Source organism: Abramis brama (assembly GCF_963993115.1).
Source record: "Abramis brama genome assembly, chromosome: 10".
Lineage (NCBI taxonomy): Eukaryota > Metazoa > Chordata > Actinopteri > Cypriniformes > Leuciscidae > Abramis > Abramis brama.
In genome coordinates this window covers 18,228,256-18,236,567 of record NC_139972.1, presented here as the reverse complement: position 1 = coordinate 18,236,567, position 8,312 = coordinate 18,228,256, and positions in this window count along the sequence as shown.

Below are 8,312 nucleotides of genomic sequence, written 5' to 3'. Positions count from 1 at the left end.
CAAGGAAGGCAGTAACAACATACCTACATGTAGCGGTTTCATTCAAAAATACTGTCTTGGAAACTTGGAATACTGTCATAAAACTACTTTGGGAATGATGCTTGGTATACAAAAAAAACTTTTTTTTTATTTAAAAAAATTGTCGCCATAGACAAATTAGTATCTAAAATGGGGGCTGCCATCATGAAAGTTTAAAGATCACAGGACATTTTGGAAATACTAAATATCAAAATTTTGATTAAAAAAATAGGTACAATCTTACGAGCGTAAAACCATGGACACCACAGAAGAGTGACACGTGAAATTTTCCGCTCTGTGCTATCCTGCCTCTGGACTGGAGCAGACTTAATTTGGCCCAATGGAAAGCATATTTACACTCTGTAAATCGTTCCCTATCCCCTAGGCCTATACAGTGCATTATACTGTACTATTTACTGTAGTAAATGTGTGAACAACAAGTGACCGATTTTAGCCGCAGTTTCGGCGTATATTCATAATTCAGGGGGTTGGACGCTTTAGATTATAGAGAGCATTTGATTGGACCAAAAATCTGATGAGAAGCTGAAGTGCAGAGTGATGTCATCAAAATCATCGATCCATATTGGCGGAAGTGAGATTGCTTATATCTTCTAAATGCGAATGTTGTCTATGTTTTGGAGCACACTAGCTTATAGATATCAGTAAAGGTCAGTTTAAAGGTAAACAGTAAAAATAAAGTAGATTTTGAGATGTAAGCACGTCCCAGCCGGGTTCATCACTTATTGGGGTCATCTGGAAACATTTCCATTGGGGTCTGTGCTATTTGCGTGTTTTTGTATTTGGTTGTGTTGTGAGTATTTGGAGCACACATGTGTTGTGATACTGATGAAGATGTTTTATTAATTTGCGGGTGTTTTCTCTATTTGCATGTGTTTTCTTCAGTTGAGCTCTCTCGGCCACTGTATAAAAGCCAAATAAACTTCAGTTTTGATTTCATGGGGACTTTAAGGGGTAACTGTAGAGTTAAGTGGTTCTAACTTAACAAATAAACACGGAGAGAGATTTCCAGCAAGTGCTCTTGAAGCATGACTTTATTACAGTCCCTGGTTTACCAGCTCCCCTGCCTAACCACCCGGGGGCAACGTCACATCATGTGTCCTATAAAACCCCTTAACACTACATCCCCCTTTCTAAGATCAGTTGTACTGATATATAACTCAAGATTAAACTAACACCTCTGTACTGTAACAGACTATCAAAAGTTAACTGTAGAATTATAAATCAAACTGTATCTTATGAACAATAAGCATATGAACATTAACTGAAAATCTGAACTAAGAAGGTGGGGTAGACTGCCCAATCCTTCTACTGAGTGTGGGGGTTTATTCTGCCCCGTAGAAATCACTCAGTCTCACCAGGGTAACCTTCTATTTAGCCACAAAGTCCTTCAGGTACCCTAGAGGTCACCTCTCTCTTGCAGGGTAGCGTGCCGGAGGCTCAGGACTGCATGGTTGAACTGGGCCCTGCTCTGCATGATCTGGCCTCACTGGCTGACCAGTAAGTTGCTCTGGCTCTGGTAGGATGGTCTGGTGGGATGTTCTGGTGGGATGGTCTGGTAGGATGTTCTGCGCTGCTGGCGCCACTGGCGTAGAGACGAGGTGGTTTCGGTTGCGGCGCAGGTTCCCTCTGGGAGTGTCAATGACGTATGGTGCTTCCGCCTGTCTTATCACTGTCCCCTTCTCCTTTGTGTCCTTTACCCAGACATGGTCGCCTGGTGTCAGTCTTTTGGTCTTTTGAGATGTTGAGCTCTGTGTCTTTTGTTGAAGTTCCAGCTCAATCTCTGTCTCTTCTTCTGTTCCTCCTCTTTGAGTTTGGCTATGTCAGTCCAGCCTGGGTTGAGAGGTTCTGGGTTCTGAGCTGCCGGCCCATTGACAGCTGTGCTGGACTCTACCCGTTGGCGAGTGGTGTGGCTCTGTAAGCCATGAGTGCCAGATACGGGTCTTTTTCTTTCTGGAGGAGGCCTTTTACTGTCCGCACGGTCTCTGCCACTCTGCCTCTCCATTGCTCTGAGCATATCTGGGGCTGGACGTTGTGTGTGTGAACCCCCACTGTGTTGCGAACTGAGTGAAGCATTCAGACGAGAACTTGGGTCAATTATCTGTCATGACCTCAGACGGTATGCCATGCCTGGCGAAGTTAGACTTGCAATGTTCCACTACTGCTAATGTGGTTGTTGATGTGAGTTTAGCTACCTCAATGAAACGGGAAAAGTAGTCTACCACCAATAGGTACTGGTTATAGTTCCACTGAAACAAGTCAGCACCCACCTTTGCCCATGGTCTATCAGGGAATTCTGTAGGCAGCAGTGGCTCTTTGGGGTTGATTCTTTCTTTTGCACGTGTCGCAGCCCTCGACCACTTTCTGAAGCTGTGTACACAGTCCCGGCCACCAGACAGATTGTTTGGCTCTTTCACGACACTTTGCTATACCTTGGTGTCCTGCGTGCAGTTTCTGAAGGATGTCTGTCTGTAGCAGCTTGGGAATAACTAGCATACATCCTTTCAGTAATAAGCCGTTCTCCACTGATTGCTCTTCCTCAACATGTGCGTATGGTAGGTAAGCTTTGTCTATTGTGGATCTGTCTGGCCAGCCCTCAGTACAGTACTTTTTCACTTGGCTCAGTATTTCATCACGTTCTTGGTGTTCCCTTTTTTCTTGTAGCCTCTTTTCTGTAGCTGGGAGGGTTGACATGATCATGTTTACGTACATGTTGACTTCCTCTTCCTGATCCGGCTGCCCTCTGTCTCTCAATGGCGCCCTTGACAGCACGTCTGCCGTGGCCAACTTCTTGCCGGCCACATGGGGGATGGAGAAGCTGAAAGCAATCAGTCTCATTCTGAGTCTCTGAATGCGTGGCGGGAGCTCATCCAGGCTCTTGGAGCCTAGTAACCATCCTCCTGTCTCTGGAGTAGCACAGCTCCCAGTCCAAATGATGAGACAACCATCAGCTGAGACAACTGTCTCCGCTTTTGCGTTGTAGAGTGCCAGCCCTGGTGGCGTGCTCAGCTCCTCTTTGATGCTGTTGAATGCTCTTTGTTGATCATGCCCCCACTGAAACACATTTTGCTTCTTTAACAGGTCCCGGAGTGGCTGTGTCTTTTCTGCCAGATGAGGTAAGTACTTTCCCAGGTGATTCACCATTCCGAGGAATCGTCTCACTCCGCTCGCGTCCTCCTCCATGTCTGTCACTGCCCTCACTTTGTTTGGATCTGCTCTCACGCCGGCTGCATCTATGATCTGTCCGAGAAATTTGACATGGCCTTTTGAGAATTCACATTTCTCACTTCTCAGCGTGACGCCTGCCTCCTGCAGCCTCCCCAGCACTGCAAGCAGTCGTGTGTCGTGCTGGGCCTGTGTGTCTCCGTACACGAACACGTCGTCCATTTGGCACAGGGCGCTGTCAAGTCCCTCCAGTATCTGGGACGTTCTCTTCTGGTAGTGTTCAGGTGCCGAGGATATGCCGAAGGAGAGGCGGTTAAAGCAAAACCTCCCAAAGGGAGTGAGGAATGTTGTGAGGAGGGCAGACTCCTTGGCAAGAGGAATTTGCCAAAACCCTGAGTTTGCATCGATCTTTGAGAATACTTTGGCGCCTTCTAGCTGTCCAAGTGTGTGTTCGACTGACGGGAGCATGTGTCTCTCCCTCTTGACTGACTCGTTCAATTTGGTCAGATCCACACAGATGCGCACCTCATCTTTGCCTGGCTTTGGTACAGTGACCATTCCGGCGCACCAGTCTGTGGGGTTGTTCAACCCTTGAGAGCACCCCCATCTTTTCCATGCGCATGAGTTCTTTTTTTACTTTAGACATGAGAGGCAGTGGGATTTGTCGTGGGGCTGATATGGAGAATGGTTTGGCGTCTGCTTTAAGCTCTTTCTTGTATTCACCCTCCATCTTGCCTAGCCCTTTGAACATCCATTGTTGTAACACCAAACCCAACGTTGGGAGACAAAACTTTTTCTTAAAATATAATAAAATATGTATTTTTGACAGACTAATTTAATTATACATGTCAAATAAAATGTGTATTTTCAATATGAATTGTATAAAGCGCTATATAAATAAAGGAGACGACTTTATTTGGGTTAAAAATGTAATATCGTTGCAGTTACATCGCAGGATACCTCTTTAATGTATGGTGGAAATATATGCAGATTTTGTCACACATGAATTGTCTCTAAATTAACTTAATTAAATATGTATTTTAAAACAAAAATGTACATTTTAACAGCACGCAAATTGTTTTCCCCTTAATAAAATGTACGTTTTATGATTTATTGGTTTATTGCTATTAAAAGCTCAATTTTCAACTGTTGCAAAGTGTCCAAAACACTTGGGCACTTTATAAACTGACAGGTGACAACTAGGCCTACAGACATATTTCTGCTATGAGTTCTTTGACCACAAGAGTGCAGTGCTTTTATTTTGATAACGACACACAAAACCACTGTAAAACATTGCGGGTAAGCGACTTCTCCCAATGATTTGTAGTGTTAAACGACGTTTAATGGATCTACAGTGACAGCTTTTGCTATGTGAGGTGATGGTCCTAGAATATCACTCTCATGGACGAAAATCCATAGAAATAGACTTATTCCACACATACAGAGACCAATTCCTGTGGCTGACATTTGTAAAGATGTCCCGGGAGACAACATCTGAAAACAAATTGATTTAGGTTAATTTTCAGGTGCTGAAGGCAGGCGTCTCTTACTTCAGAGTTGTACATTTTGATCTGTCTGCCAGTGTCAACATCCTTTGATGTCCTTCTGGGATTTCTTATGACAGCGCTGTGCTTCTGAGTGTGCGCCTCTTAAATTAAAAATGATTCTTTGTTTTGTCTGGTAATTGCTTCTCAAAATTCAGAGATTAGGGGCAGAAGAAAGGCAAATAGAGTACCGCTGATTAAAGTGCTCTCAGAACATTCCTTACAAAGCGCAAATCCCCCACTGAACTCATTTTAGTAGCCTGCGCAGTGGAATGTTTTTTCAACTCGGAGATCTGTAAGATTGAATAATGGTAGAGAATAAGGAGGAGGCAGAAATCTATTCCTTAAAGTTGAGAAGACCAAAAAATGACCAAAAAATCAAAGAAGGGGCGTGGATGATCTGATGCAGCACAGCAGGCCAGAGGAGAAACCGACACACCTCAGTGAGTCTACTCTGATTTTATTCAACTCTCAATCACCTAAATAACTTTTGGGACTGTTTGTCGCACAATAAACTGTCATAGGAAAAAAATGATGTACATTTTATCAACAGTGAGGTCAGCATGAAAGAGAAGAGTTTGCTACAAGAATAGAAAATGATTAGCCTATGACTTTCAGGCTTTGAAATATGCAACACACACACACACACTGATATTTATATGGGAGACCGGGTGTTGTAACATGGGGTCAATTGTCAGAAAAAGAGCTGTGGTACCAATTATTAAGATTATTTCAAACACTCAATGTTTTGTAGAGTTATTCACCTGCATAATCTAAAGTAGCTTTTTCTCTAGTTTAATTTGATGCTTTGCATTCATGCTAACTTCAAACCCACATGCTAAAACAGTTAGCTATGTTATGGCTGTTTGGGGTGGGGATAGTTTTAACAATTCATTAAAAATGTTACAACCCTTTATGATGATTCCAGTTATCAATCACAAGACAAGACAAGTCAAGACAAAATCACGTGAATTTTTTTTTTTGTTGCACATAGGGATTTATGTGGTAGGCTAAATATGTTTCCTTCATAGTTTATGCGCATGTCTTCTTATCAGATAAAAACATTATCGGCCTCATTGAGCACATTTTTTCACATTTTTAGAATTTATGTGCATCTTGCCATTTCCAGCATATGTGATATTACAAAATTCACATCAAATTAGGTGGGTGGCAACATAGCCAGTGACTGAATGAGACAGGAATACAGTACAGACACAAACACACACAGCAATTGTTTTAGTACTAGATTTAAAGTCTTAATAGAATTACAATAAAAACAATTTTACTTTAAATTATTCAAAACAAATTATTCTTTGTTCTTCAGTACCATTCTTGCATAAATTAAGATTGTGTGCATCCTATTTCTCTCATTGTTACATCTATTCACAGCATGTGTTACAAATCACCCCAGTGGTGGGGAAGGTTATAACAACAGAACTCTTTGTGTTTGACATTAACTCACACAATCTGTGAATCAAGTGAGTTTTATTTATTGGAGACCATAGACTGTAAAAAAAGATGGACGACGCCCCTTCGCTCTCTTCCATTGATGAGAACTGAAGCCGCCAGTGTCCCGATATGACGCTGACATATTGGAACTTGAGTCTGCGCAGTAGCGATCTCGGGACCAGACCTGCGCAGTAGTGAGCAGGAAGTAAAGCCGCGAAATCAACGCTCCGCCCTCACTCTCGCAGAATGCACTCAGGGAGAGTGGATTCTGCACACTTTTTAAAAAATTGATTGCAGTACGACAAGAGACTTGTTAAAATAAAGTAAATACAATCTCCTCAGTCCTCCGAAGATCCCGAAAAATTGTCTGTTGGTGCTTCAGTAGTCTCAGCCTCAGACGTCACGCCCACGGAACGTTGGCTAAACGTCTGATGCAAATGGTACACTTAACTGGAAACACTTCAGGAATGTCGAAGTCGTCATCTGATTGGTTGAATTTTATCGGATTTCCGGGGGGCGCGAGTGTCGCGTTTATTTTTGGTCCGCCGGGAAACAAAGCGCAGACGTGTGATTGCGGAAGAAAAACTGTTGTGTTTACATGAGTGACAATGAGCATTTATCAAGATCAGCTAAACGTAGGATTCTCAAAAGTATGCGAGGTTCACGGCATAGACTCTTTAAGAGATGTCCAGGAGTTTTGTTTGAGGCACTTAGTGGAGACAAAAAGAGATATTTTAGCCTGTTTGCCGACGGGATTTGGGAAGAGTATTATTTTCCAAGCCTGGCCGACCAGATGTGGTAATGCAGACGCCATTGTTGTTATACGTGCACGAACAGATCAATGACTTACTGCTTGTTTTCTTCTCCTTCTTTGATTTTCTATGCTGACTGACTTGTTGCACGCCGGTCTGTTGTTGTGGGGACATTTCCACGCCCCGAAACGTGACGCTGAACGAAACGAACTGTAATTGGTTGTTTGACATGTCGGTCAAACGGCCTTATGGGCGGGCCTTGGCCAAAGAAAGCTGCTATGAATTCCAGACCTTCAGCCGTCAGTCTGAAGGTCTGGCTACGCGAGACTAGTGCTTCAGTGACTACTTCGCTCAGAGAACCTGTCAATCACAGCTGTCAATCATGACGTTACACCACCGCATCACGTGACTAACTAAAAACCAACTTATTTTTGAAACAGACACTTGAACTAACATCAGCGTGATAAAAACGACAGCAAATGAAAGAAACCACCTTTGGAAAAAAGATATTTGAAGTGTAATTTAATTGTTTATTTGGTCTCACGTCCCATTGAATAACACGGGGAGGCGGGGCTTATGACCTATACTAGGACCAGTCACCGGGGGGCGATCGAGACGTTTTGGCTTCACTTTTCAGGGCTTGTGCGGCACGCTTGTTAGAGACGAATATGGCTACCATGTATCAAATTTTAAGAGATCTAGCACAAACAACCACTGAGTTACGATGCTCAATCAAAAGGTGTTACATTCATCCCCGGTCTCCCCCTACAGGTACTTCAAAATCAAATATAAAAATTGTAATTAATTAACAGCAAAAGGAACTTCATCTAAATATGAAACACTTTTCCCTGTCAATTTATAACTTCAATAAAAAGTGAATTACAGAGGGCCTGTGGTCAATGTCAGGTCTTACAAGGCAAGACAGTGGGCTTCTAGACTTCAGAGTAATTGGAGCTCAACGTCATGGTGACTGCCCTTGGGCCTCACTTTTACATAAGCTTAAATTACAGTAATGCAGTCATGTACCAGTGCCCAGCATGTTGTCATCGCAAACCATAAAACGTAAAATAACACATTCATCACTAAAACACATCTCTGCTTCTCACGCAAGCAGACTGTTCTGAGAGAAAGCTGAATTCAGTTTACAGCCTCAGGAGTGAATTGATCTAATTTAAATCTACACTAATGAGAATATTGCTGAGAGACGAGAGAGTTATTCTTGCTTTACGTTTTCATTTTAAACCTCCTTCCACAGAATTGCATAGTTAATATGGATTCTGTCAGATCCTTTTAGAAATGCTTTTCACTCGGATGTTCCTCTAGGATGCTCTGCCATTACTGTTCCACACTCTAATCATTTCACAGA